This window comes from Chelonia mydas, chromosome 8 (genome assembly GCF_015237465.2).
Source record: "Chelonia mydas isolate rCheMyd1 chromosome 8, rCheMyd1.pri.v2, whole genome shotgun sequence".
Classification (NCBI taxonomy): domain Eukaryota; kingdom Metazoa; phylum Chordata; order Testudines; family Cheloniidae; genus Chelonia; species Chelonia mydas.
In genome coordinates this window covers 105,711,628-105,727,008 of record NC_057854.1, presented here as the reverse complement: position 1 = coordinate 105,727,008, position 15,381 = coordinate 105,711,628, and the positions used below count along the sequence as shown (strand labels likewise).

The following is a 15,381-nucleotide window of genomic DNA, read 5'->3' as shown; positions in this document are numbered from 1 at the left end:
ACAGAATGCTAACCTGGAGCCTGTGAGCCAGCTGTGATGGGGGCAGCTGGGCTAGCAAAACTTGCTGGCATCTAAGAGGGTGCAGGGTGGGGAGGGGGGCGGAAGAGGGAGGTGTCAGGGAAACCTTCCAAAGTTCTGGTTTGTCAGCAGCAGATTCAGGATGTAGCCAATGCCATGTTCCCAGAGCTCAGAGGGGCTGCTGGGAGCGGAAGGATTTGTTCATTTATTGCTGCTGATGGGGGCTGGCTTGGCAGCCCTGGAAAACCGAATCCTCCCCCTTCCCCAGAGCAGGCCTATCGTGGGCAGCAGCGGCAGTGCAAAGCTCCCCGCACTGCCCCAACCCCACTAGGCAGAGAAGATTCAATCTTTGTGGCCATGTGCAGCTTGTCCTCTCTGCTGATACTGCTAGAATGTGCCAAGAAACTCCCTACCGTCACCGATCCTACAACCCAGAAACCTGATCTACAGCAAGGCGCCAAGACACCACCCAACATGATCCCAGGACGAAACCCAGGATACCCACCAAAACACAGTTAAAATCCCCTTTACCAAAGAAGGACACTCCTCCAGAGAAGTAGATCACATCATGGAACAGGCCTCCCAGACACCCCACGAAACCTGCTTCCATAGGGAGAGGGGGAGAAATCTTCCAACCGCACACCCCTCGTTGTCACCTAGTAACCCACACTGCAATCCATGGGGCATAGCATTAAACAATTACAACCCAAACTTTTTGGGGACCCCATCCTGAAAGAAATCTTTCCCGAGTCCCCTCTTCTGGCCTTCAAACAACCTCCAATCTCGCCAAGCTCATCTCTTCAAAAGCAAGCTCCCCTCAAACCACGACACACCAACTTAAAGTGGCACTACACCCTGCCAGAACAACAGATGCAAATCCTATAGCAGTGGAGATGTGTCTGCAATGATCAACACCCCTCTCCCAAACACACCTTTCGAGATTCACAGATCTTACGCACGCCTATCACAACATGTGATGTACCACATCCAGTGCACTAAATGCCCCAGTAACAATTATGTGGGTGAAACCAGATAATCACTACGGTCTCGAATGAACTCGCACAGAAAAATTATAGAAGACAAAAAACCCCTATCACCTGTGGGTGAACACTTTTCACAAAATGATCACTCTATATCTGATTTATCCGTCCTTATCCTCATAAGAACATAAGACCGGCCATACTGGGTCAGACCAAAGGTCCATCTAGCCCAGTGTCCTGTCTTCCAACAGTGGCCAATGCCAGGTGCCCCAGAGGGAATGAACAGAACAGGGAATCATCAAGCGATCCATCCCCTGTCGCCCATTCCCAGCTTCTGGAAACACAGGCCAGGGACATCATCCCTGCCCATCCTAGCTAATAGCCATTGATGGACCTGTCCTCCATGAATTTATCTAGTGCTTTTTGAACCACGTTATAGTCTTGGCCTTCACAACATCCTCTGGCAAGGAGTTCCACAGGTTGACTGTGTGTTGTGTGAAGAAATACTTGCTGTTTGTTTGTTTTAAACCTGCTGCCTATTAATTTCATTTGGTGACCCCTAGTTCTTGTGTTATGAGAAGGAGTAAATAACATTTCCTTGTTTCCTTTCTCCACACCAGTCATGATTTTATAGACCTCCATCGTATCCTCCTGTGATGGGGCGTACCCACCCCGCACCAGCCCCGAGAGGCTTAACTCTGCTTTGCAGGCTGAGGAAGCCCCGCCCTCCGACCCTGCTGGGCACGCTCAGCCTGGAGGCAGCATATAAAAGGTAGCAACCCAGCTCAGTCTGGGCAGGTTGTTGGAGGGGAAGGATGCAGGCTGTGAGCTCTCTCTGGGGAGTTGCTACAGGTCCCAACTGCAGGATCACGGCTCACAGAGTGCCAGACAGACTCCAGGCTGCCTGATGAGCCCCAAGAAGGGGCTGCACTCATGGCAGCCTGGCCATTGAGGACCCCAGAGGAACTAGGGAGCTTCAATGAGGGGGAAAGGGAAAGAAGCAGCCCAGGGGACTTAAACTTTTCAATGGTGAGTGAATGGGGGAACCAGTCATTGTGTTTTGGGAGGATCCCTGTTGACTTGGTGGTGAGCACCCCCACCACTGCGAGGGCACTGGGCTGGGGCTCAGAGGAGTAGTGAGGGCCTGAGTCCCCTTATGTGGGGTGCCACACCCCTTGAGTGGCACCCCACTCCCCCAGTGAGCCAACAGGCCAGGCAATCTCACAGAGGTGGGCTACTAGGCTGACTCTGGCTATTAGGCCACACTGCCCTGTACAGAAGGGCTGTCTGACTCTGGCCATTGGGCCATGCTGCCCTGGCTGAAAGGGCCACCTTATTGATGCCAGCCACTAGGCCATAGTAACAGCCATATCCCAGCCATAGTAACGGTTATTAGTATAAGAACTAATGGGCTGCGGTATATCCTTTTCCCTTCTTTTGGACCACACGTGACCTGATACCCTGTGGCAGGGGGTACCTACCCCATGACATGCCCCCCTTAGTCATCTCTTTTCCAAGCTGAAAAGTCCCAGTGTTCTTAATCTCTCCTCATATGGCAGCCGTTCCATAACCCTAGTCATTTTTTGTTGCCCTTTTCTGAACCTTTTCCAATTCTAATATCTTTTTTGAGATGGGGCAACTACATCTGCACGCAGTATTCAAGATGTGGGCGTACCATGGATTTATAGAGAGGCAACATGATATCTTCTGTCTTATCTATCCCTTTCTTAATGATTCCTAACATTGTTTGCTTTTTTTAACTTTTGCTGCACATTGAGTGGATGTTTTCAGAGAACTCTCCACAATGACTCCAAGCTCTTTCTTTAGTGCTAACAGCTAATTTAGACCATCATTTTATATGTACAGTTGGAATTATGTTTTCCGATGTTCATTACTTTGCATTTATCAACATTGAATTTCATCTGCCATTTTGTTGCCTGGTCACCCAGTTTTGCACGATCCTTTTGTAGCTCTTTGCAGTCTGCTTGGGGCCTCAAAGGAAACCAGCACAACACTTTCAAAAGACAAGCCTGGGAGCTTCAATTCATAATTTTGCTAGACACTAAAAATCATGGCCTCAGTAAAGATGCTAGATTTATGGCTCGTTAGTGTGTAACTCCTTAACGCCCCCCCGCCCTTTTTGTCCTATGACTGGAGAGGCGTTAACTGGCCACTTCCCCTTGAATGGGCTCTTACAATGCCTGTTAACTACTTGCTCTAAATAAGTTGTTCCACCTTGTATTTAGCTCCAACACTGAGGCTTGGCCTACACTACAGCCTTACATCAGTGTAACTACAGCGCTCAGAGGTGTGCGAAACCCCCCGAGCAATGCAGTTAAACCACCCTCATCGCCAATGCAGACAGCGCTATGTTGACAGGAAGCCTTCTCCCACCAACACCGTCTCTCAGGGAGGTGCAGTACCTACGTAGACAGGAGAAGCTCTCCCATCGGTGTAGGGAGCGTCTTCACTAAGTGCTACAGCAGTGCTGTGTGCGTAGACAAGCCCTGTGCACCTTTCCCAGGCCTGAAGAAGACTCTGTGTAGGCTTGTCTCGCTCACCCGCAGAAGCTGGTCCAATAAGATATATTACCTCACCCACCTTGTATCTAGAATGTGCCAGCTGCATTTGGGGCTTCCACTCTGTGGCTGCCCCGCTCTGGGAGCAGAACTAACTCTACCAAACTGCCACCAAGGGGCAAACACTGACACCCACTGCCACGCTCAGCTGGATGAAAGCAGTGCCCTGGATGCTCTAGGTTCCACTAGCAACCCTTGAGCCATGAGTCCCCTGAAAGCGCACTCTGCCTGATGGCCTGCCAGTGAGCACAATTCCAGTATCCAGTGCTGCCACTCAGTGGTGAAGTGGCATTTCAGAAGGCAGGATCTGCAAAGTCTCCTATTAAAACACCTTTGATGGGAGCCTGAGGCAGCAGAAAGGGGTTGGAGCCTGTTGAGACCCCAAAGGATCTTTTGAGCAAGCTAACAAGCAGGAGTGCATATTAAACAGAGATGAAGGAAACCTGCTAGGGGATCAGCTGATCCCCAGCCGGCTTAAATTGTTCCCTCCAACATATTCTCCAGGACAATGTCTCCAGCAAGGTTCTACCATCTCCTTTAGGGGAAATGGCCTGCCAGCCGCCTTCTTTCACAGGGGGGTGGGGGGAAATCTGTGGCATGAAGGCATTACTAATACAGTTCTGCCAGTTCCCTCACCATCCGGTGGGTTTTCTCCAAGCCCCGCTTCTGGAGGCGTTCTGTAGAATGTAAACGAAATTGGATTGTAATCACCGTTCTGATAGCTCATAATGTTCACATGCAAATTCCTTTGGGGCTGAAATCTTATCCCAGACGGGACTGATTTTTTTTTTTTTTTTTTGAACCTGTCAGTAAATCCATTCTGAATTCTAGCTTTAGGTACAAAAAGCCAACTAGAATGTGTCCTGTAATTTCTAATCAGAAATATCATATGGTAAAACAACATCCGAACAAATTTTGTTCAAACTTAGCTTGCTCCATAGACCTCAATGAGATCTAAAAACAAGCCCATGTTTGAAGGAAATTTTGTTTAGTTGTTTTGAAGTTGAGGGTCTATTTTTTATAATGCATATGCCATAGAGATTTTGACTTTTCAAGTAAATAAAGTACTCAAGTCACTCAGCCTGAATGTAGCATTAATGGTGGGTTTGGTTTTCTTTGGCATGGAATTAGTGAGTTCAATAATTTATTGACATTCAGACTTCTGAAGAGAGACTATGAAATCCTGGATCTACCAAAGTCCATAAGAATTTTGCCATTGACTTCAATGGGACAGGGTTTCACCCATAGCAATTGGAGCCCTGTTAGACATAGAACAGCAGCTCTTACAGTCTGCAGAGCCCAGCACGAATGCAATGGTTGTATAACCATGCTGGCAGGCCCTGCCAACCAGGAAGGGCAACCACAACCCCTTTTTCGTTATTTAGTTTAAAAAATATTTCTAATAGGCAAAACCAATTTGAACATTTAGTTAAAAATATCTAAGTTATTAATGATGAAGCTGTGTTAAAGAAAATGTCAAGTTGAAGAGTATTCCTTTAAATCCAGAGTGAGTTGGTTAAATTAGTTTAGAGTTTAAGTTAAAATGAGAATGAAAGAATGGGCAGTTCAGGCTGCCACTGCCACCCTTAAATCATGCTGGTATAATCCTTCCTCTTCCTAAACCAGAATCCTGTGCATTACGGATGGAGTCATCCGTAAATTTTAATGTACTTTACTTCTGCCACTATATCAGGTAACTATTATTTAAAGAGATTGTCAAGGTTGCAAAGCCCCACATTTGCCATACTTTTCCTCCCATGGCTGTTTGCAAAGTTCTTGGAATTCTCTGTATTTGCTTTTCTTTCTAGCAGAGGCTTCAATGCTTAGTTTTGTTTGTTTATTATAGAACTAAATCTCCTCTAGCTCCAGCAGTCGTGAGTGACCCTGAAATAACTGAGACTACATAGCTGAGTCCTAATGAGCAGTCCTTTAACAAGTCTGGTATGCACACCCAAAGACCCAGGAACAAAGTGCCAGTAACAAACTAGCGTGTGCAGCCTGGAACTCGCTACAAGAGCAAATTCGGGGGCATATTTTCAGCGCTCAGGAGAAACCCTAGAACCTAATGCGTGCGCACACACCCCTATGCATGCTGAGGTTCATGAGCAAATCCAACATCACAACACAACACGCACCTGCTCGCTGAAGGGAAAGATGCTTGCTCAGGGAAGAGGGATAGTATCCGGCTTTCAGGGGAGCGTTATTTCTAGAGTGCAGAGATTGTTCCACCAGACACACAAAAGGCAAGGTCCTTGCACTGAAGAGCTCAGAGTCCAACTCAGACAAAGTTTACTCCAAGCTATAGTGAGAAGAAAAATACGATTGAAAAGCCTTTGACACCCTTTGAAAAGCTTATGTTTTGTGGATTTTTTTTTTAAAGAGATCATAAAACGTGCACATTACATTTCTTGAGTAAAAGCAAAAGCAGGCAGATTTCTCAAACGTGTTTGTCTGTGAGCCAAGGTGACTATTAGTGGCTCCCTCTCTCAGGTAAACACATAATTAGGATGTTTCCAAATACATTTATTATGCACATGACTGAAGCCAATCCAGGCTGCGGTATAAATATTCTGCTTTTAAAAAGTTGCAGAAGCAATGCGGGGGGAGGGGGGGTGCAGGGTCAGAAGTCCCCCCAGATTTCTTCAGGGTTCCCATCAGAACCTATAAATTGTGGTGTCTTCCACACACACACTATTAACAGTTAAGCATCCCCTCTGCCTGGCAGAAATCCAGGAGGGCTCAGTGCAGCGTGGCAGGTCTCCGAGGCTGGCTCAGAGTGTGTCTCCCTGGAGCAGCACGTGGCTTGCCCTGCTCTGGTGGTATCTCTCCGAGGGTCTCCAAGTGCTTTATAAGCAGCTGCAGGGCACCGCTGGGAGTCTAGTAGGGTCCCACAGCACAGAGTGGGGGAGGCTTCACATTTAACCACCTATAGCTGTGCCCCTGCAGCCCTGAGACCTTGGCCCAGCTGCCTGGTCCAAGTTCAGTGTCCATCATGGCAGTACCGGGTTTACAATGGTGCCACGGCTCCGGGCCCACACTCCGAAGGGCACCACTCCTGCACTCTGCCCCCTCCCCTCGTGCGAGCAGCAGGCGGGGCCTTGGGGTGGAGCAGCAGGGTGGGACCACGGTCTGGGCGCCAGGGCCCACACAAGATTAATTCGGCTGGGCATCAGAGAGCCAGAAATAGAGCCTCGGGGGCTTGGACCATGCAGCCAAAGGCCGGGTGGGACCGGGAGCCTGTGGCCAAAGGTGGGGCTGGCTGGGGGGCCATGAGCTGGCTGTGAGCAGGGAAGCTGCTCCACACTGTACTGAAGGAGGTGCAGGAAGTGACTGAGGCTATGCTGCCAGGGTTCGCTCATCACCCTCTACACTGTGCCCACCCCCATATCTACGGTGACGCGTCACCGGTGGAGAGCTGCGTCATTCCATAGCTACCCATGAGGCCCTCTTGCCTGGTCGGCAGCTGCTTCTGAACGACCCCTTGGCGCAGTGCGTGTGCCGCTCGCCCACAGGCGCTGTAGCAGAATCTTGCTGCGCGCACACAACAGAGCGGATTTTTAAACCGCAATAGATCGGCTCTTTCAAAACACCATCTCTGCTTCAACAACTTTCTGCCTAATTGCGTCTCAGATTTATTGTTTAATTAAACCTGTTCCTGGGTTATACAAGCAACAAATCCCACTAACAGTTTGTTTTTTCAGAAATTATTTTCAGGAGGGTTTTGTATCTTCACCTTTTGAAAGAATTACTCGCTCCCGTCCGAGAGGCCGTTTGCCAAGTTTCACCTGGTGGCAAAAGCTGGCAGTTGAAGTCCATAATGGGAACACTGACAAAGCTTTATCTACAGCATCACAACTGGCAACGCTAAACACCATTTGAAAGACCAATGCAGTCGGCATTTTAAAGCAGTGCAATACAACATTCTTCATTATAGAGCATCCTTCAGACTGAGTGTCTCAAAATGCTTCAGAGAGAATTCATCATGAGCGAGAGAACAAGGCAAATAAAGCTTGTGGGTGACACTTGGAGAGAGGAAACAGCTTAGAGTGTACGTGTAGGTGTGGGAAGGGAGACTTTCCTTACCCAAGGAGAGTCATGGGGGAGGGGCAGAGAGGAGCATCATGAACAGGAGATCAACGAGTCAGGTTGGAGCTATGCACAGAGTCTGTAACACTAGATAAACTTGTCCTTGGAGTCAGTAACTGGGTTTCTCTGGTTCCCTTTTAGGCCAGCCTTGGGAGGCTACGTTCTGGGTTTTGCAGCTCAAAGATCTTTCTAAAACGGGTCAGATCTGAACATGGCACCTAAACACCCTGAACTTTGGGGAAATTTGGGTGAGGACTGTATTCCAGGAGTAGTCTCAGCTACACTGCCCTGCCTTGTGCCTGGCTCTCTGGAAAGCAGCCCTGGGGGAAGGGGAATGTGTGGGAGAGAAGGATATCATTCCCCCTCAAGTGCCTGTAGTAAAATCATGGAAGAGCTGAGGCAGCCTGGAGCTTGCTTTGTGACTCACTCTTTGCAGTTTCAGGCTTTTATCAGTTTAGAGTGCTCTAAATTGACTCCTAAGACAGTGCCAGGGCGTTCTGATGATCTACAGAAATGCCATGCACTCAGCAAAGCTTATCTGTATTATTTTTAAAAGATTACTTAGTATTTCATTAGAGTTAAATTTTCAGTGAAGGTTTGGTTTCTTGCCTACCAAGCGGCCTGGTCTGAGGCCTCTGCACTGAGCTCAATTTTTTCCCCTCTCCGCTGCTGGGGTTGCCGTTCTGTGGTCCCAGCCGGCTGGCCTGGTGCCCCTGCTCTGCCGCCATGAAGCTCATGAGGTTTCTAATGAAATTGAATCCTGAGACTGTGACCACTGAACTGAAGAATGGAACCATCACAGGAGTGGATGTCTGTATGAATAAGCATCTTAAAGCTGTGAAAATGACACTGAAGAACAGAGAGCCTGGACAGTTGGAGACATTGAGTATTTGAGGAAACAACATTAGAGACTTCATTCTGCCAGACTGTCTACCTCTGGATACCTTGCTAGTGGATGTTGAACCAAAAGTCGAATCCAAGAAAAGGGAAGCAGTTGCAGGAAGAGGCCGTGGCAGAGGACAAGGGAGACCTAGCCAATAACTTCTCTCGCCCCACAGATACAGGTTACAAAATTCTAAGCAGCCTGACATTTTTTGTACAAGTTTTGTTTAGTGTCAATTTTTAATAAACACAAATGTGGAAAAGTTGGAAAAAATAAAAGTAGTGTATAGCTGGGAGTTCTTTCCGAATCACCTTCCTCCACCCTTTTTGCAAGTATATTTTTTTTCTTCCCTCTCTTTATGGAACATTATTGCTCCCTTTCTTTTCAGCTGAAGACTGCTGGGCAGGGACCATTTAGACATTTTAAACCGATGGTGGATCTGATCATTACATTATTTTCCTTTTAGCATCTTTTAGATAGTAGAATTCTTAATGTAATTAAAAACACAAAGCTTGCAGAGAAAAACTCCAAGAAGCTGTTGTCTTGTAAATATCCATTGTAATAAAAATGTGGGCAGAACAGTAAGGAGAAAGTATAGTACAGAATGTCTTTCTGCTTTTGTGAGGCCTTTTCCAGCTGCCTTGAAGGACACGAATAAAGATTTCAGGATATAGGAATATAAAAATTGCCAGATTAGAGCAATCCCATGTCCATCTAACCCAATATCTTGTCTCTGACAATGGCATCATCAGATGCCGCAAAGGTGTAAGAACCTTGCAACAGGCAAATGTGGGATAATCTCCTTCCCCCTCCACCCCCCCATTAATTCCCACCCTGGTCTCTAACAGCTAGCGATTATCTTAAGCCCTAAAGCATGTGGTTTAATATCCCTTCCAATTTTTTTCTTGACACTAATTGACAACTCTGAATATTTTTGATAGCCATATGAATACAGTGCATGGATAAGGTAAAGATTGACTTGCAGCCCAGCCACTATCTAAAAGAGCATGAAGCTCTTGGATGAAGGCTGTGGTCAACAACTCTGCTCCTCCAGCACAGGGGAACTTTTTACCACAAAGTTAAAGCTCAGCTGGGTGGATGACAGATTTCTCAGAGGCTGCTCTTAAACTGTGGAGCAAACTTCCACGGGCACTAAAGACCATCACAAATCTCTCCACCTTCTGCTCGAAGGGCCAGGTGCACTTCTCCAAACTGCCTTCTCCACCACAAACACGTGTGTACATTTAAAAACAAAAATATCCCAAAACAGCACACTACCAAAGCAGGACATTCCACTCCACGCAGGATTCTTCCCCCTTGGGAAAGGATGAGAGAGAGAATATGACCTGCACACAGCAGATGCTAGGCAAACGCTTAATGCATGGCAGGAAGGTGCTCAGATACTATAGCAATGAGAGCAGGATAGAAACCCAGGCAGAACAGATGTGGCAATGCTGCACACATAGCAAGTGGTGACTTGTAGACAGGAAAATGTGGGAGGGAAAAGAAAGTACAAGATCAAGGATGGCTTAAACATTTCTAGTCTTGGGAGTTTGTCAGGAGGAGTCAGAGATAGATCTGATACTGAAAGAACAGCTAGTTCCCAGAGGCATGACTTCAGTCCTTGAAGCATTAAGTGTGGGGAAGCTGGATAGGTCAGGGAGTTGAACAGTTAGGGGTTATCTGAATAGAAAGACATACAAGGCTGAGTAAGACTTTCCAGTTTGAGGAGGGCAAAGGATGGAACCTTGCCGCTCTCCACACAGAAGAGGCTGGGGAGATAAGGAACTAAGAAGTGTTCAGCTAGTCAGATTATTTCATTTGTGTAGAATGCCTAACCCTTCAGTTTTGGAGAGAGGTGTCCCCAAGCTGCTGAGATGAACAAAAACAACCACCACTCACTCTGCAGTATTTGCAGAGCAGAGGGCCCATTCCTATGGTACATGTGAGCCATCTCTCCCCCCCGTTAAGTGATACCTTTAAATGATCTTTATTCCAAAGTTTGATCAATGTCTGCCTCACATTTATTACCTGACCCTCCCTGATTTATTGGTCTTATATGTTTAAATCTGTAGTTTAAATGTGTAACCCCTAAGGCTTGGAAATGTATGTTAAGTGGTTTCCATACTGATGTAAAACCACCCTGAGCATCTTGACAGGGGGATATTTATAAACAACATTAATTATTATCTCCACCTTAGCTGCTGTTCTGATATTCACAGGACTGTACCATTCTGCTGGAATTGAGATGGGGGGTTGTTAAATTCAAACAAAACTGATATTCTGAATTTTCGAGTCCCTTGGTAGTTTTTCCATGTTAAACTTGTAACCCTCCCTCACAGTCCTGGCACTTTTACAGAACCATTTGTGGCCTCGCAGCAGATGACTCGACTGCTCATAAGGCAATACCTGTTGTTCCTTCTAGCACAGGTGACTTCAGAAACAAGAAAACTATTCTACGAAACACCGATCTAAGTAAATCTCCCAGTATCTCCCCAGATAGCACCCAAATGTCTTTCCTTGGCAAAACTGTGTACTCCTCTTATATCAGATACAATAAATCATGACAACCACGGACTCATTTGAAGGCAGGAGCCCACAGCAAGAGCTGCATGTACTGAAAGGATTCTAACCAGTCACCAGCCTCTACAATATCAAGCTATGAAATATGTATCTGCTAGTACCAAAGCATTTTTTAAAGTGATCTGTCAAGGCGGCTGATTCCTGTTGCCCAGGCTTACCTATAAAGGCTGCATTAAATGCAAAAAAACTCAACAGGGGATAGCCTCACCCTGATCCCATGCTCACAAGTCTCCCCAGCTAAAATTCAGCCCCATGCAGAGGGGCAGCGAAAGCCCTGTGTCCTGCTCAGATTCATAGGGATTAAATAATACAGAGCCATTGTGCTGGCCCTCTGCCCGAGGGAGACGATCACTCACTGAGAATAATGGGAGTTCTACACACAGACCAGAGGGAGGACATCACCCTGTGTTTGTGTAACATTAAGACAGAGATATTAATTGTACTAAGGTCAGGATAGGCAACATTATGGTTTTCCACAGCAGCTGGGAGGGGACCTAGCTATGCTGTGCATCTGTATTAATTCTGGTCTTTGCAGAAAGCTGTCCACAGCGACATAGGTAGTTACAGGTTTCAGAGTAACAGCCGTGTTAGTCTGTATTCGTAAAAAGAAAAGGAGTACTTGTGGCACCTTAGAGACTAACCAGTTTATTTGAGCATGAGCTTTCGTGAGCTACAGCTCACTTCATCGGATGCATCCGATGAAGTGAGCTGTAGCTCACGAAAGCTCATGCTCAAATAAACTGGTTAGTCTCTAAGGTGCCACAAGTACTCCTTTTCTTTTTATAGGTAGTTACAGTGGGGCATAATCCTTCTTCTCCCAAGCCTGCAAGCAGGGCATACGCAGCATCCATAGTCTCAAGGCTGCTGTAGTATGCATGGCTAGCTCTGGCTCCTAGACATGAGTTTTGGCCTGGGGATCCAGACTTTCATGTATCCACTGAACAGGCCCTCCGCTCTCCTCCGTGGACCCACTGCAGAGGATTGCTATATCCAAATTCCCCCACCTGGCTTCTCCATACACTGCCTCTCTTTGTGGATTATACTGGGGTGAGGGTGGGGCTCCTGTGAGCATTCCAGGCCCAGGAAGAATTGACACAGCAGTTGCTGGATACAGGAAGAGAGAATACTCACATACAAGAGATCTGGGATTAGCTGCCGCAAGAACAATACATTAATTGCTTCACTTTTTCAGGATTACAAATCTAACTACAGCGTAGGTCTGCTCTGAAAAGGGACTCTGTCAAAACAGATCTCCCTGCTTATTGTGTCCGTGCAACCTCAGGATCAAATTTACCCAGTTTACAAATAAATAAATAAATAAATTAAATTAAATAAATAGATGGTGTTTTAAGTAGCAGCCTTCCAAACTCGTCTTGGGTCTTTCCTGTTTGCTTGTCATCCTCAGCAGGAAAGCTGCTGCAAGGCCACCCCATGCCTCAGTTACACTTGTACAATCTTCTAATTACACTCTCAGTTGCACCAGTATCTTCAGGGAGGTTGCACACGTGCAGTGAGGACAGAACTTGGCCCTGCAGTCAGAACTCAGGGGCATGAGAAAGAAGAGAATTCCTTCTGTAGTGCTAAAAAGAATACAGAGTATAAAAAGCATTTTCCTGTTACTAAAGTTGGCAGCTATTGCTCTGATAGAGGCAGGGAGCAGAGCTATTTGAATGAACAGCTGCTATTCTTACAGAATCATTTTTTGAGATCAGAATTGCATTTTAAGGTATTTTTCTTGCACTAGTATGCAGTGCTTTGTATTACTACATCAGCTACATGGGTCACGATTTGAAACTTTCAGGAGTATTTTTACTGCAGGAAGAAGGTGTTGAGAGTTCCCTCAGTATAAAAGTACCAAACCCTGTAACAAGGTCTATAAATTTGCTGTAAGACTAAGGTATGTCACTCCCTTTCCCTTCTATATGCTTATCAGGATAAGCACTTAATCAAAAATCCACACTTGTACATAGTAGATAGAATGTATGATAGCAGCATTCCTCATCCAGTACGTACAAGCCAAGTTTGAAGTTTTAAAACAACATTGTCTCTAAGATATTTCAGCATAAAAGTCTCCACCATATTAACTTTTCATACCTGCTTTTTTAATGTTTTTAAACACGTTCTGGTAACAAAGAAACAAACAGAATAACAAGCCAAATAGCCTGAAATTATAGTTGACAGAAAAGATTGACTTTCTTAACTTGACACCAAGCAGGGGATCTTTCAGCCCTAAAGATAAATTTTATGGCAAAGTTAAAGTTAACAGGATACAGGAATTTTGGCAGAATATCAGGGAAAGCTTCTTGATAGTGAGATGTATTGACCTGTGGAAAAGACACCTTCCTTCCCCAAGGGAAGTATCAAAATCCCCATCACTGGCCCAGGCCAATGATTCTCCCACAACAAAGCCTTGAGTTTGATTTAAAATCTCAGTGCCTTCTCTGGATTGCTGTGGTCTGTCAGTTTGAGTGCTCTGGAGGTGAGTGGGGTTGAAGGTGCTCAGCGCCTCTCAGAAAGTGTTCAGCATGGAACCCTGGTGCCCACCAAACTGGAGAGGACCAGTGTTGCAGGGCTCCAGAAGAAGTCCTAGCTAGTTCTCATTTGGCATAGAGGCCATGATAACAAAATCAGAAAGAACTTGTAGGTCCTCAGAGACCTAAGAAGGGTGGGGAGGAATGTTGGAAAGACTCTGAACCCTAACAGGCAATATAATGAGATTTGGAAAAGGCAAGCTTATGAGTTTTTATAAGGAGATTACTACATTTCCAAGTCTGCAACTTGGACCTGTGTGAATAAAGGAAGCTTCTCAATTAAATATTATTTATAGTGGAATGGTGCCTTGAAGCTCCAGCTGAGATCAGGGCCCCATGGTGCTAAGCACTGCACAGACACACAGTAAGAGACAGTCTCTAAGACAGACACCACCAGAAGCCACCAGAATCGGAGACCTCCTGGACTATGACCAGCAGGACTGGATGGATCCCCGAGCGCACAGCCGATGCATGGGGCTTGCCACCCTTCAGACCCCACTGTGGGTACTCCAGGAGGTGGGGGCAGCTTTATTGCCCACCTCTTGGGTTTTTCTTGAGCAGGTCCTGCGAGACGGTGCTCCCTGCCCACCCCTCACTCCAGGCCCTCCGGACTTTTTCCATCAGGGCCCTGTCCTACACGCCCTGCAGGACCCCTCCCTTCCACAGTCCGAGCCGGCTGCACGCTCTGCAGCCAGTTTACTTCCGAACCACGCCACGGGAACAATTTTACACGCTCATGCTGCACACATTTCACTTCCTCACCCTCGTGTCCCGCCCCGATACCAAGTGACGGGACCTACTACCACCTGCAGAAGGTGAGGAATCCCAGTGGGCCAGCCTGTAGTCCACCCTGGTCCCATGGCCTGCCTGGACATCGGTTGGCAGCTCCTTCATGAAGCCTTGAGCATGGGCACCTACCTGGCACGGTTCACCCCCATCCCCACCGCCTGTCCATTTAGTGGCGTGAGGGAGACCCTGGCACATGCCTATCTGGAACGCACCAGGTTGCAGCCCTTCTTCAGGCTCCTCAAGAACCTCCTGTTGAGGTTCTGGCTGCACTTTTCCCCACACCTTTTCATATATGCACACCCTGCCTGTGGCCCCACAAAGTCAACCTGCTCCTGGCCCTGGCCCAAGTGGCCCTATATAAACCAGGAAGGGGAAGTGCTCTGTAACTGTGGGGCCTATTTCCATTCCTCCCTTGTCTCATGGATCTGAGCAGATTTCTACTGGGCGGGGTTCGCTGGCTCCCTGGACCGCTTTGAGGAGCAGTGGGCGCTGTCTAGGTTCTCTGCTTGGTGTCCCCCTCTGGATCCCTAGTTTTTAACCCATGACCCCCACTCCCAGCCCTGTTTTTCGGTAATTGTCCCCCATCTTCAGTGGAGTCCCAGGTCCAGTGGCTCCTCCCCAAAGGTTCTGGGAGGGGCCTTTAGTTAATTTCAATAAGGCCCTAAGACAGACAAAGGGTGGGAAGGGAAACAGGGGCACAGAACATAACAGCAGCCATGCTGAGTCTTCCAACAGTGGACCATGCCAGGTGCTACAGAGGGAATGAACAGACCAGGGTGATCGTCACATCAGGTGATCTATCCACTGTCATCCAATCCCCCAGGGGTGGCAGATTTGTAGAAATTTTGGTGGTGCCCAGAACCCACCCCTGCCCAAACTCTGCCCCCCGCAAACTCTGCCCCCCACCTGCCCAAGGCTCTGGGAGGGAGTTT

General features: G+C 47.2%; 1 long non-coding RNA gene across 1 annotated transcript; it reads left to right on the top strand.

Annotated features, from left to right (window-relative positions):
- Nucleotides 1-1,793: 1,793 nt before the first annotated feature.
- LOC122461368 lies at nt 1,794-8,808 on the top strand. Its single transcript, XR_006283213.1, has 2 exons — nt 1,794-2,027; nt 7,279-8,808. It is a non-coding gene; the product is annotated as an uncharacterized LOC122461368 (long non-coding RNA).
- Nucleotides 8,809-15,381: the final 6,573 nt, after the last annotated feature.